Source organism: Taudactylus pleione, unplaced genomic scaffold (genome assembly GCF_031769625.1).
Source record: "Taudactylus pleione unplaced genomic scaffold, aTauple2 ptg000095l, whole genome shotgun sequence".
Lineage (NCBI taxonomy): Eukaryota > Metazoa > Chordata > Amphibia > Anura > Myobatrachidae > Taudactylus > Taudactylus pleione.
In genome coordinates this window covers 22,917,582-22,933,093 of record NW_028284497.1, presented here as the reverse complement: position 1 = coordinate 22,933,093, position 15,512 = coordinate 22,917,582, and positions in this window count along the sequence as shown.

Sequence of the window (15,512 nt, the reverse complement as noted above, 5' to 3'; positions counted from 1 at the left end):
TGTAGTGTCAATTAGATATTTCTACATTTTACAGGTTCCTAGTTGGTGGGCAAGCTGCTTAGGCGAATCTTACAAAGCCAAATGATTGGACAGGCTTCCTTTTGGTGGGGGTTGGGAACCTGAAAACATATTTCATTTTTGCTCAACTGGCGTCAGTACTGGATTACCCCTTAGTCAAATGTAAGGTGTGTTAACCTGGTTAAACTTGCTGGTAACGTCCAAAAAAAGGAAGAACATTTCACTCTCCAAACATTTATTCACAACATAACTGAGAAATCAAAGTGGTCACTCACCAAAAAAACACACAGTGATAATCTCCAATACAACACATACCAATTAAAAATAAAAAAAAATAAACAAATCAAGAACTGGTTGAGGAAGGACCATGCCAAAATGATTCCACAAACATGGCGTTGCGATATGGGTTCCAGAATATATTCCCAAAATGACCAGATCCAGGTTTGGTAAGGGTAGCATGAAGTAGTGAGCGTTGTAGTGCCAAAGATTATGTGAACAAACCGAAGATGGTGAAAAAAAGAAAACAAAATTAGATGTTCGCAAACAAACACAATCACATTAGGTATAAACACTGTTTTGTTAAAACTTACCTAAAAAATCTGGCCACCACATCATCGCGTATGGCCCCCCCACATACTGACCTCCGACCAACCTCGGGGGGGCCATCCTCAGGTAAGAAATCCTCTGGCTGCATTGGGACACCACTCCTTATGGCGATGTTGTGAAATATCCCACACAGGATCACAATTTTCGACACCATATCCGGCAAATACATGAGCTCACCACCAGAGCGGTGGAGGCATCGGAATCGGCCTTTTAAAAGGCCGATACAGCGCTCCACCACTTGCCTGGTGGCTGTAAGTGCGGAATTAAATGCACTTTGTGGGCCTGGTGTGGGAGCCAAATAAGGAGTGAGCAGCCAGGACATGCAAGGATATCCACTGTCTCCTATGGAAAAGAATTGACAACATCAGGAACACTGTGTATCAAGCTTAACATTGTTATGTACTAAAGGTCTCCACTTACCCAGAAGCCACGCATCACCAGCTTGTAGGTTGGTTAATTTGTGCCATATCCCTGATTGCCGGATGACGAAGGAGTCATGTGCACTTCCGGGTAATTTAGCATTCAGGGACAGGATCTGGAGGGAGGCATCACATACCACCATTACATTCAGGGAGTGATGGTGTTTCCTGTTTCGAAATATGGCCTCCAGCCGTGTTGGAGGCTGAAGTGGTATGTGAGTACCATCCACAACCCCTATGATGTGTGGGAAGCCAGCTATTTGGTAAAAATTGGCCTTGGCCACACTAAGGGCACCCATATCCAAAGGCATTTGAATAAAATGATGGAGGTGCTTGAAAAGTGCCTCCATCACTGCCCTCAGGATCCGGGAAAAGGAGGATTGGGAGATGCCCGCCACTATTCCCACCATTGTTTGAAACGATCCTGAGGCACAGAAATGTAACACCGCCATAAATTGCGTAAGTGGTGGTATTGCTGTTGGACTGTCAATTTGCCGCTCAAGATCACTTTCTATTAATGAGAGAGTGTCTATGATGATTTTGGGAGGTAGACGGTAGCGTCTTAAAACCTCATCATCGGGCATTCCAAAAAGGGTGACACGTGTTCCAAATATCTGGGGCCTTGCATGCCTACGATGCCTACGCCTGGGACAAGATTGAGGTTGGTCGGCGTCCGGGAGCATGGCCAGAACAATCCGCCCCAGATCAACCTGAAATTCAAAGATTTCAAAGTAAGGCTTTTGACCCACCCCAAAACTATATTAAAACAACTTAGCTTGATGATACCATCCATTGCTGCTTACATGCCGGGGTATTGTCATGATACGTCCAAACTGAAAATAAACACCAAAATTATTTGACACATTTCACTCTGTGCATTTTGGTTTATAAATTTAGTGCTAGACCAAAGTTAAAATATGCCAAACACCCATTTAGCAAAACAGCAAAGCGACATTTAACACAGTACATCAAAATGGGTCGAAATGTTGGCACAAAAAGCGAAAGAGAAACCACCAAAAAGTTAGAACGATTATTAAGCAGTTAAAAATGCGCTAATTAGTTCGCTATTACAAGTCACAAGAGTAACTACTAAAAATGCGCTAATTAGTTCGCTATTACAAGTCACAAGAGTAACTACTAAAAATGCGCTAATTAGTTCGCTATTACAAGTCACAAGAGTAACTACTAAAAATGCGCTAATTAGTTAGCTATTACAAGTCACAAGAGTAACTACTAAAAATGCGCTAATTAGTTCGCTATTACAAGTCACAAGAGTAACTACTAAAAATGCACTAATTAGTTCGCTATTACAAGTCACAAGAGTAACTACAAAAAATGCGCTAATTAGTTCGCTATTACAAGTCACAAGAGTAACTACTAAAAATGCGCTAATTAGTTCGCTAATACAAGATAAAAAATGGACTTACCAAGAGCAAATATATAAGAGTCAAAATCAAAAGATCTTTTGGGTCGAAAATAATCAAAATCTAAAATAGATGAAATTATGGATCCAAAAATTACAAAAAATAAGAAACACAATGAAACATCAATTGAACAAAAGTTAGACTTCACAAAACTTACCAAATCAAGAAATGAGGTCCCAAAAATATAAACCAACAAAGATAACTGAAAAAAAAAACGCAAATCTAACCAACAAACGAATCTCCAACCGCCAACTCCTTTCTACGCAATCAATAAACTCCAGCCAAGATAACCTCCAACAATCCAAAAACGCCACCTCGACTTGAGACACACCAAGCCATAAATAGTGTTTCGTTTCCTGCACAAATTAAGGAGGGATCATAGGGCCGCACAATCAATGATGCGGCCGCAAAATGAGGACGCATGTATAAATACGTCACGAAAACACATTCAAATTCTGGTGTATTTCTTGTTTGGACCTCAGACATGGCGACAGACCAGGGAAAAAACGCCCAAGAGTCAGGCGGTAAGTCTTTCATGCATTTTGTATCAATGATTAATTTGAAACATAAGATTAGGCAAGTTGTGATTTTGTGAATTCTGTAAATTTACACAAATAGGTGAGAGGATGACATGGAAGAGGCTGCTGGGCCCAGTATTCCGGCCAAAGCGGCCAAAAAAAAAGGCAGCCACATTTCACAAGAAAGGAGATGGAGGTTTTGATCCAGAAGTGTGTGGACATCCTGCCACAGGCAGACAGGAATATGAGTCTAAGCCAGGAGTGGAGAATGTGGGAAGAGGTAGCCGTTGCTGTCAATAGGGTGGGTGATTATGTCCGTCTAGCCCGGGATGTCAAACGGCGGTAAGTAAACCCTTGCCCCCCCTAAAAACAAACCCCATTTTAAACCAAAGGATAATGGCTTCCATTTTTCCCCACAGATGGGCCGACTTCAAATATCGCCTAAAGCAAAAACTCGCGGACAGGGCTAGGCATGCAAGGGGGACAGGTGGGGGTCCCACCCCTGTGTCATTGGAGTTGACGGATTTAGAAGAGCTGGCACAGGGGTGTGTGCAGCCTGTGGAGGTGTTTGGCGTGTCCAACATGGATACGGACATGCCAGACTTTGCGGCTCCTCATGTTGTCTCAGGTAAATCTTTGGATGTCATCAACTCTGAAATGTTATTGTGGCAATATGTAGATTGTAATGTGAGGCTTTTCTCTTTTTTCCTAACAGAGACACAGGCGGATGAGTCTGCTCCAGAGGGGAGCCTTGGCCACCGAATTTCTGCTGGCTCTGCAGGGGAGGAACCAGTACATCCGGCTGAGGACCCTGCAGAAGCCAGTCCAGGGCAATCCCCCTCGCAGGCAGTGGCCCTCCTCACAGAGCTCAATTTCAAATCGGATTCCCATACGGAGATTCTGCAGAGGATGGACGCCAGTCTGCTACGGGTGGCTGAGGCCCTGGAGCAAAATGCTGCGGCCAACGTGACCATTGGTCAGGCCCTGGCGGAAAATACCAGGGCCAACATCTGCATCGCCAATGCCCTGGAGCAGCTCGTTCGCCAGCACATGGTGGAGCCGACCTCCCTTCCTGCCGGAACATCAGGATCTTCCACCTCTGGCACAACATCAGCCAATCCTCCAAATGTGCCTAGCCCTGTGCCTAGTCCAGAGGCCACAACATCTGCCTCTGGACAGGCCAGCCCGATGACATCCCGGACCCGGTCTGGCGCCCTCCCTCCCCCATCCAAACGGGTGAAAAAACGGTGACAGCAATGGTGACTTTTCCCACAATCCTTCTGTGCTTGGCTCATATTCCATTCTGGGCCAAACTTCCCTCTCCTTTCTTGTGAAATGTTTTTATTATTTTGTTGTATGTTTATGTCAACAGTTATGTTGGGCCAATTTGTTTGAGTTTGGAACATATCTTTGGGCAAAAAAGATGTCCCCAAAATTTTAAAATTACGTTTTTTTGTTTGAGCAATAAATTGGAAATTAAAAAATGACATTGGATTGTGAAATTATTGTACAAATGGGTTACATTTAATCCTGGGCCAAAAGGCAAAAACTCGCCCAAAAAAAAAAAAAAAAAGGGCTCTTTAAGGAACGTTTAAAAATTCATATAATTAGGCAAATTCAAGAGGCACAAATAAAATGGTGCGAAACTGAAAACATGATGACATTATTGTTACAATAGGCCCTAACCACCAAATTGCTGCCCAAATAAACCCCCACAAATGTACGCAAATTGATTGTGTCATCCTGACATTAGCAGCTCTGAGTTCCACCTGCGTACGGTTTTGTGCTATCCCAAAAAACTGATTTCAAAACACATACCAAGCTGGTTCTCAATCCAACACTAATTACTTTTCTGCCCTCCCGCGATTAATCGCAACAACATCGTGGAGTCCCGGGACGGAGGAGAAGGCCATCGCCAATGTGGTCGAGTAATCCAGACCCTAAACTGTGCGAGCATTTTGAAGGGAAAGAGGATCATCCAGTGACGTAGGAGTCGGTCCGTACACATTTTACGCTCGCATCTGCTAATGTATGTACGCCCCAAAAACGCCTCGCCACGCCTGCGTTTTTCCTTCTCCACCCTCGTCAACACCCTAAAACGCCCTGTTCTATCAATTACATTTGACATGTCACTTCCTGTACGCTATTTTAGGAACGAGTCCAAAAAAACTCGCAATCTGCAGTACGCACATGCGCAGTGTTACACCGACGCATGCGCGGTTAGTCAACATCGGAACGCAACGAGCGTGCTGCTGTTTGCGAGTGGCTCTGAATGAGGGCCATTGTTTGCAGTCCAAATAGTAGTGTTGGTCTTAAACTGCAGATATTGAAGATGCATTTGCTCTCAGCACCTGCTATTCTCTCTACACTTCAACATCATACTAGTACTCAGGCTGCAAACAAGAAATTTCCTCCAAAAATTGGTATGGAGTCATGTTGAACTCAGTCACCTGACTCTCCTCAGTCAATCACTCAAAGCGCTGCTCCCAGACCAGCTGATTGCAGCATCCAATACCTGAACGCCTATAAGTTTCCCTTCCTGACTGGCCCAAATTGCAAGTACAATGTTGCTTCTGATGAAGTTACTGCTCTGTGCTGAGCTCATGGTCCCAGTCCATCCAAATCCAGTCTGATAAATGCAAGTCTCCATCTACCTCAGTGTTCCAGTCTGGTCTAACTAAGGGACTTGCTTCTAGTAATACCATTGGTTCCATCCGATAACTTTTACCATCGGTTCCATCCGATACCTTTTACCATCGTTTCCATCTGATACCTGTTACCATTGGTTTCTTCCGATACCACCTGTTACCGTCGGTTCTAGCCGATACCTGTTACCATCAGTTCCAGCTGATACCTGTTGCCATTGGTTCCAGTCCGATACGTGTTACCATCAGTTCCAGACGATACCTTTTATTATTGTGTTACCATTGGTTTCAGCCGATTCCTGTTACCATCAGTTCCAGTCTGATACCTGTCATTATCGGTCCCAATCCGATTCTACATCATTGGTCCCAATCCGATTCTACATCATCAGTTCTACATCATCTATCCCTATCCGATATCTACAACATCGATCCCAATCCGATATAAACATCAGTCCCGATACGATATCTACAACATTGGTCATGATCCGATATCTACAACATCGGTTCCAATTCAGTATCTACTTCCAGTCTGATATCTTCTACAGATCCAGTTCAATAAAGTTTATTCTTGTTCTTGTCCATGCCTTCGGGTCATCCACTGCAACTTCACCATTGATTCTCATCTAATCCACTACTAGAAGTTCCACTTCCTTCTCTCTTCCCTTAACTCTTGAGGAAGAGCTGGTTCAAGTTTCCTAGCTTCATACACGCTCCTTCAGCCTCCCACACCTGCCAAAGCCAATCCCAACCCTCAGCCGTGACAGTTTGTACTGACCTAATGGATCCAGCCGAGGATCAGGCCCAAACTGCGGGATTTGCACAGGATCTTGTCACATGTCTTGAACTTCAAGAGGTGGCACAGGGTCATGTGATACAGTTCCTGCAAGTAAACTTAGTGGCACTTTTGTTAAAGACATTTCTCCTGACTCATCCTCTCTTGTTCCCAGACTCCTCAGTTCCCTACTGCTTTTAAACCTGAACATCTAAGTACTCTTTGTCGACTGTTTAGAACAGTTACAAAGCCTTCTCACCAGGATTGTCCTGATTCTTCCAGAGTTTCTTGGTGACACTCCTGACACAATGAAGACTGCTCCATATCATGTGTCTGAAGAGACTCCTGTTTCAAACTTCCTTAGAACTTAGGTATCTTCCCCTATAGCAAAGTACAGTAAAGTAAAGTGAGCTACCGGAGTTACCTGCCCGCCCCCAAGCTCTCCGTGGCTAAATGCCAGTTGCACAAGGAATTACATCTCTGTCTCTATTGTGGGAGGTGAGATCACTTCATTAAAGACTGTTCTCTTTGCAAGTCAAGTAATGGTGACAAGTGTTAGCATCACTGTGTCCGTGTCTCCTACACTTTCCGTGTTCCATCTGCAGTTACAGTTTCTTCAGCTCTGGACAAGGGGGTTGTGACTCCTAAATTGGCCCAACTTTGCTCTTGTGTGTATCCAGCTTCAGTTTTATTGATATGATAAATATTGCACAATTGAGATAAATCTGGAATGTTAATGTACAGAATGGATGAACAAGTCACTATAACTAACAAAAATGAACAGAGGGCCGGATTCAGCAAGAATCGCAACTGCTAAAGTGTACGCAGATGGCCGATTGTTTCTCACTGCACATATGTATGCATCACAGTGCGCGAAGGCACCACTGCGATTGGGTCTGCGATCACAGCGACTACGCAGACTCATCGCAGAGTTATTGACAGGAAGTGCCGTTTGCGGAGGTGGTAACGGCGGGTGGTCGGAGAAAAGGAGGCATGCCAGTGCGTTTGAACGCATAAATTAGCCACTGCGAAGGTATACGCAGCTTGAGCTCTCACTGCGTGCAGTAAAGTTAGCAATTTAGTTGTAGGGTCGGACCTGCCTTAAATGTGCGAGTGGCTCCAATGTACTTCGATGTTACCAATGGCTGGATTGCAAGGTATTACGGATGTGCGAGAGGGGAAGTGGGTGTCTGCATGTTGTCCGTGAGAGTGCTTTGTGATTGCAATTATTATATGAAAAACTTTTATTTCTGTGTTTATGCGCAAAAACAAACAATATAATGCAGCATATGTATTAATGGGAAATTTCACACAACTTCCCACAACAAAAAATTAAAATACAAAAATATAATACAATATATGCAGTAGGGGTGAGCGGGTTCGGATTTCTGAAATCCGAACCCCCCCGAGCCCCCCCGATCCGAGTCCGATCCGAATCAGGCTCGACTTTTCCCGCCTGACTCGGATCTGAAATCGAGGCAAAACGTCATCATCCCGCCTTCCGAGTCTCGCGGGTTTTGGATCCTATATAAGGTACCCACGTCGGCGCCATTTTCTCACTTGGCTGTGGACAGTGAAGAGGGAGGGTGGGAGTTAGGGCTGTGTAGTGTAGTGTAGTGTAGTGCTGCTGTTGTCCACTACTTCAAAGTCCATAGGGGCTGGCTGTGTTGTGCTGTGCTGCTGTTGTTAATAGGGGCTGTGTCCACTACTTCAAAGTCCATAGGGGCTGGCTGGACTGTGTTGTGCAGTCAGTTCTCCATAGGGGCTGTGTCCACTCCAAAGTCCTGTGCAGTGTCCCAGTCCTAAAGGAGTGCTGTAGTGTTGTCCAGGGGGTGCTCTGTCCATCAGGGGTGCTCCCCCCAAGTGCTAAAAAAATAATATATTTTCTGTGTTTGTGAATTGTGTGCGCAGTAGCCGCACGTGCATCAACAAAGTAGTGCCAAGCGTGCGCCTGTGTCATAAGTAAAGGGCCAGCTGGCTTGACCGTTAAAGGGTGCTGTAACCCCCGAAAGTACACTCCAGTCCAAACCAAAAAAAAATTATTTTCTGTGTTTGTGAATTGTGTGCGCAGTAGCCGCACGTGCATCAACAAAGTAGTGCCAAGCGTGCGCCTGTGTCATAAGTAAAGGGCCGGCTGGCTTGACCGTTAAGGGTGCTGTAACCCCCGAAAGTACACTCCAGTCCAAACCAAAAAAAAATTATTTTCTGTGTTTGTGAATTGTGTGCGCAGTAGCCGCACGTGCATCAACAAAGTAGTGCCAAGCGTGCACCTGTGTCATAAGTAAAGGGCCGGCTGGCTTGACCGTTAAAGGGTGCTGTAACCCCCAAAGTACACTCCAGTCCAAACCAAAAAAAAAATTATTTTCTGTGTTTGTGAATTGTGTGCGCAGTAGCCGCACGTGCATCAACAAAGTAGTGCCAAGCGTGCGCCTGTGTCATAAGTAAAGGGCCGGCTGGCTTGACCGTTAAAGGGTGCTGTAACCCCCGAAAGTACACTCCAGTCCAAACCAAAAAAAAATTATTTTCTGTGTTTGTGAATTGTGTGCGCAGTAGCCGCACGTGCATCAACAAAGTAGTGCCAAGCGTGCGCCTGTGTCATAAGTAAAGGGCCGGCTGGCTTGACCGTTAAAGGGTGCTGTAACCCCCGAAAGTACACTCCAGTCCAAACCAAAAAAAAATTATTTTCTGTGTTTGTGAATTGTGTGCGCAGTAGCCGCACGTGCATCAACAAAGTAGTGCCAAGCGTGCGCCTGTGTCATAAGTAAAGGGCCGGCTGGCTTGACCGTTAAAGGGTGCTGTAACCCCCGAAAGTACACTCCAGTCCAAACCAAAAAAAAATTATTTTCTGTGTTTGTGAATTGTGTGCGCAGTAGCCGCACGTGCATCAGCAAAGTAGTGCCAAGCGTGCGCCTGTGTCATAAGTAAAGGGCCGGCTGGCTTGACCGTTAAGGGTGCTGTAACCCCCGAAAGTACACTCCAGTCCAAACCAAAAAAAAAATTATTTTCTGTGTTTGTGAATTGTGTGCGCAGTAGCCGCACATGCATCAACAAAGTAGTGCCAAGCGTGCGCCTGTGTCATAAGTAAAGGGCCGGCTGGCTTGACCGTTAAAGGGTGCTGTAACCCCCGAAAGTACACTCCAGTCCAAACCAAAAAAAAATTATTTTCTGTGTTTGTGAATTGTGTGCGCAGTAGCCGCACGTGCATCAACAAAGTAGTGCCAAGCGTGCGCCTGTGTCATAAGTAAAGGGCCGGCTGGCTTGACCGTTAAAGGGTGCTGTAACCCCCAAAGTACACTCCAGTCCAAACCAAAAAAAAAATTATTTTCTGTGTTTGTGAATTGTGTGCGCAGTAGCCGCACGTGCATCAACAAAGTAGTGCCAAGCGTGCACCTGTGTCATAAGTAAAGGGCCAGCTGGCTTGACCGTTAAGGGTGCTGTAACCCCCGAAAGTACACTCCAGTCCAAACCAAAAAAAAAATTATTTTCTGTGTTTGTGAATTGTGTGCGCAGTAGCCACACGTGCATCAACAAAGTAGTGCCAAGCGTGCACCTGTGTCATAAGTAAAGGGCCGACTGGCTTGACCGTTAAGGGTGCTGTAACCCCCGAAAGTACACTCCAGTCCAAACCAAAAAAAAAAATATTTTCTGTGTTTGTGAATTGTGTGCGCAGTAGCCGCACGTGCATTAACAAAGTAGTGCCAAGCGTGCGCCTGTGTCATAAGTAAAGGGCCGGCTGGCTTGACCATTAAAGGGTGCTGTAACCCACAAAGTACACTCCAGTCCAAACCAAAAAAAAAATTATTTTCTGTGTTTAGCCGCACGTATATATCAAATCGATATAACATAAATGGAGGACCAAACTTTCTCCGATAAAAATAAAATAGAGAAAGATCAAGAACCACTTCCTCCTAGTGCTGAAGCTGCTGCCACTAGTCATGACATAGACGATAACATGCCATCAACGTCGTCTGCCAAGGCCGATGCCCAATGTCATAGTAGAGGGCACATACAATCCCAAATGGCAAAGTTCAGGAAAATGACCTTGAAAAAGACATTTAAATCAGCTGAAGAGAAACGTAAACTTGCCAATATGCCATTTACGACACGGAGTGGCAAGGAACGGCTAAGGTCGATCCCTAGTATGTTCATGACTAGTGGTTCAGCTTCACATGACGATGGAAGCCCTCCTCCCACTAAAAAAATCAAAAGAGTTAAGCTGGCAAAAGCACAGCGAAGAACTGTGCTTTCTAAGAAGATATCACAAATCCCCAAGGAGAGTCCAAGTGTGGTGGTGGTTGCGATGCCTGACCTTCCCAGCACTGGACGGGAAGAGGTGGCTCTTTCCACCATTTGCACGCCCCCTGCAAGTGCTGAAAGGAGCACCCACAGTCCACTTGCTGATATGCAAATTGAAGATGTCACTGTTGAAGTACAACAGGATGAGGATACTGGTGTAGCTGGCGCTGAGGAGGAAGTTGGCGAGGAGGATTCTGATGGTGATGTGGTTTGTTTAAATCAGGCTCCGGGGGAGACAGTTGTTGTCCGTGGGATGAAAAAGCCCATCACGGTCATGCCTGGGCAGAAGACCAAACATTCCACCTCTTTGGTCTGGCAATATTTCTATCCAAATCCGGACAACAACTGTCTTGCCATATGTACCATATGTAAAGGTGAAATAAGTAGGGGTAGGGACGTCAACCACCTAGGAACATCCTCCCTTATACGGCACCTGCAGCGCGTTCATAAAAAGTTACTGTCAAGTTCAGAAACTTTGGCTAAGACCGTAAGCAGTCCAGGGACACCTAAATCCCGTTGTCCTGTTGTATCCAAGCGCCTGCAAACCACACCGTCAACTCCCTCCTCGTCAATTTCCTCCTTAGTCAGGATCGGAAGTAGTCCTGCAGGCCATGTCACTGGCATGACTGACTCTCCTATCCGGGATTCCTCTGGAGGATCCTGCATTGCTACGCCTACTGCTGCCGCTGCTGCTGTTGCTGCTGCTGGGAGTCGTTCATCATCCCAGAGAGGAAGTAGGAACACCACTACTTTTACTAAACAATTGACCCTCCAACAGTCCTTAGCGAGGAGGATGAAGTACGACAGCAGTCATCCTGAAGCAAAACGTATAACTGAGGCCTTGACTGCTATGTTGGTGTTAGACGTGCGTCCGGTATCCGCCATTAGTGCAGTGGGATTTAGACAATTGATGGAGGTAGTGTGTCCCCGGTTCCAAATCCCGTCTAGATTCCACTTCACTAGGCAGGCGATACCGAGACTGTACAGAAACGTCAGAAAAAGTGTCCTCAGTGTCCTGAAAAATGCCGTTGTACACAATGTCCACTTAACCACGGACATGTGGACAAGTGGAACAGGGCAGACTAAGGACTATATGACTGTGACAGCCCACTGGGTAGATGTATCACCTTACGCAGCAACAGCAGCAGCGTCACCAGTAGCAGCATCTCAGAAATGCCAGCTCGTTACAAGGCAGGCTACGCTGTGTATCACCGGTTTCAGTAAGAGGCACACCGCCGACAACCTCTTAGAGAAACTGAGGGAAATCATCACCCAGTGGCTTACCCCACTTAGACTCTCCTGGGGATTTGTGATATCTGACAACGCCACCAATATTGTGCGGGCATTACATCTGGGCAAATTCCAGCACGTCCCATGTTTTGCTCACACAATAAACTTGGTGGTGCAGAATTTTCTGAAAAGCGACAGGGGCGTGCAGGAGACGCTTTGGGTGGCCCGAAAAATTTCTGGCCACTTTCGCCATTCAGCGACTGCGTGCCGAAGACTGGAGCGCCAGCAAACACTCTTGAACCTGCCCCGCCATCACCTGAAGCAAGAGGTTGTGATGCGGTGGAACTCAACCCTCTATATGCTTCAGAGGATGGAGGAGCAGCAAAAGGCCATACAAGCCTATACATCCACCTATGACATAGGCAAAGGAGGGGGTATGCACCTGACTCAAGCGCAGTGGAGAATGATTTCCGTGTTGTGCAAGGTTCTCCAGCCCTTCGAACTTGCCACACGTGAAGTCAGTTCAGACACTGCCAGCTTGAGTCAGGTCATTCCCCTCATCAGGCTTTTGCAGAAGCAGCTGGAGAAAGTGAAGGAGGAGCTAAGACGGAGCGATTCCGCTCGGCATGTGGGACTTGTGGATGAAGCCCTTCATTCGCTTTGCCAGGATTCCAGGGTGGTCAATCTGTTGAAATCAGACCACTACGTTTTGGCCACCGTGCTCGATCCTAGGTTTAAAGCCTATGTGGTGTCTCTCTTTCCGGCCGACACAAGCCTGCAGAGGTGCAAAGACCTGCTGGTGAACACACTGTCAGCTGAAGCGGAACGTGACACGTCAACGGCTCCTTCTTCATTTTCTCCTGCAACTGGGGCTGCCAGGAAAAAACTTAGGTATCCTAAGCAACCCGCTGGCGGTGATGCAGGGCAGGCAGGACCAAGTTTGGACATCTGGTCCGGACTGAAGGACCTGGCAACAATTTCTGACATGTCTACTGTCACTGCATATGATACTGTCACCATTGACAGAATGGTGGAGGATTACATCGGTGACAGCATCCAAGTAGGCATGGCAGACAGTCCATACCTGTACTGGCAGGAAAAAGAGGCAATTTGGAGGCCCCTGTACAAACTGGCTCTATTTTACCTGAGTTGCCCCCCCTCCAGTGTGTACTCCGAAAGAGTGTTTAGTGCAGCCGGGAACCTTGTCAGCGAAAGGCGTAGGAGGTTGCTTCCACAGAATGTGGAGAAGATGATGTTCATCAAAATGAATTATCAGCTCTTCCAGGGAGACCAGCCTCCAGAAGGTACAGAGGGACCTGTGGTGGTGGATTCAAGTGGGGACGAGTTAATACTTTGTGAGGATGAGGATGTACACACTGAAGAGGGTGAGGAATCGGTGGATGAGGAGGATGAGGATGACATCTTGCCTCCATAGAGCCAGTTTGTGCAGGGACACATTAATTGCCAGCTTGTTTTGTGGGGGCCCAAACGAACCAATCATTTCAGCCACAGTTGTGTGGCAGACCCTGGCGCTGAAATGATTGGTTTGTTAAAGTGTGCATGTCCTGTTTATACAACATAAGGGTGGGTGGGAGGGCCCAAGGACAATTCCATCTTGCACCTCTTTTTTTTCTTTGCATTATGTACAGTTTGGGGCCTAGTTTTTCAAACTGCCATCCTGTCTGCCACTGCAGTTTCACGCCTAGATGGGTCACGTGTTTGTGCCGCCCACTCGTGTCGCTTAGCATAGTCATCCAGCTACCTCGGTGCAACGTTTTGGACATAAAAACACTATTGTGAGGTGTGAGGTGTTCAGAATAGACTGGAAATGAGTGGAAATTAAGGTTATTAAGGTTAATAATAGCATAGGAGCAGAAAAACCTACAAATTCTGTGATTTTAGCTGTTTTTATGCTTTTTTAAAAAAAAATACAGATCCAAAACACAAAACCCAGAACCCAAAACACGGAAGGGTGGTTTTGGCAAAACCAATCCAGATCCAAAACACGAAGAAAGATCCAGATCCAAAACCAAAACACAAAACACGAAAAGTGGCCGGTGCACACCCCTAATATGCAGTGTGGCTTTATTAAGTATTGGATGTCCCTGGGGTGTCTGCCTGTCTGTCTAGGCCGAAGGAGTGTGGAGTATCCGGAGCTCTGAGCATTAAATTCATTAAAGAGCTGGCCTGATGAGTATATGCTGACCCTCTACACATGCCATTGTGTTCAGGGCCGGATTTCCCGCTAGGCATCCTAGGCGCTCGCCTAGGGCCTGGTGGGACCCATTGGGCCCGTGGACGGGCCCCTTTGCCCTTGGAAATTACATGACCACAGCGCTCCCAGAGGAGCACTGCGCGAGTAGCACGTGACGTCACTTCATGACGTCACGCGGTCCCGCCCCTTCTCCCGCGTGGCTCTCCACTTTTCCTATTCTCTAAATTGGTTTGTAGCCATGGATACAGAGGATGCTTCCGTTCCTGCGCAGGACATGCCGGGAATTGTGTAGTGTTATGTATTTGCTTCCTCTGTGGGAAGGTGTTAGGAACTACAGCTCCCACCATCCCCCGCGGCGAGCTCCTGGCCGGTCAATGAGCCGGGACTGAGGCCGGAGAGAAGATGTTATCCGGGGCCACTGACACCCACAGGCCGGACCTGTATTGCTGGAGGAGGGCGAGCAAGGGACCGGCCCGCAAGGTAAGTCTATGCCAGCCACCTTCCCCAGCCTAGAGGCAGCCGCAGCAGCACTGAGTTCTACTCACTGCACTCACTGACTGGCTGCCAGCATCATCAAGGACAGGGAGTTCTAAGATACTGTAAGTGGATTTTTACTTTATATATACACACTCATTGTGTGTGTGTATATATGTATATATATGTATATATAATATGTATGTATGTGTGTGTATATATATATAGAAATATATATAATATATATATATATATATATATATATATATAATGTTATACACACACATACATATATATACTAGGGGTGTGCACCGGCCACTTTTCGTGTTTTGGTTTTGGATCTGGATCTTTCTTCGTGTTTTGGATCTGGATTGGTTTTGCCAAAACCACCCTTCCGTGTTTTGGGTTCTGGGTTTTGTGTTTTGGATCTGTATTTTTTTGAAAAAAAGCATAAAAACAGCTAAAATCACAGAATTTGTAGGTTTTTCTGCTCCTATGCTATTATTAACCTCAATAACCTTAATTTCCACTCATTTCCAGTCTATTCTGAACACCTCACACCTCACAATAGTGTTTTTATGTCCAAAACGTTGCACCGAGGTAGCTGGATGACTATGCTAAGCGACACGAGTGGGCGGCACAAACACGTGACCCATCTAGGCGTGAAACTGCAGTGGCAGACAGGATGGCAGTTTGAAAAACTAGGCCCCAAACTGTACATAATGCAAAGAAAAAAAGAGGTGCAAGATGGAATCTCCCACCCACCCTTATGTTGTATAAACAGGACATGCACACTTTAACAAACCAATCATTTCAGCGCCAGGGTCTGCCACACAACTGTGGATGAAATAATTGGTTCGTTTGGGCCCCCACAAAACAAGCTGGCAATTAATGT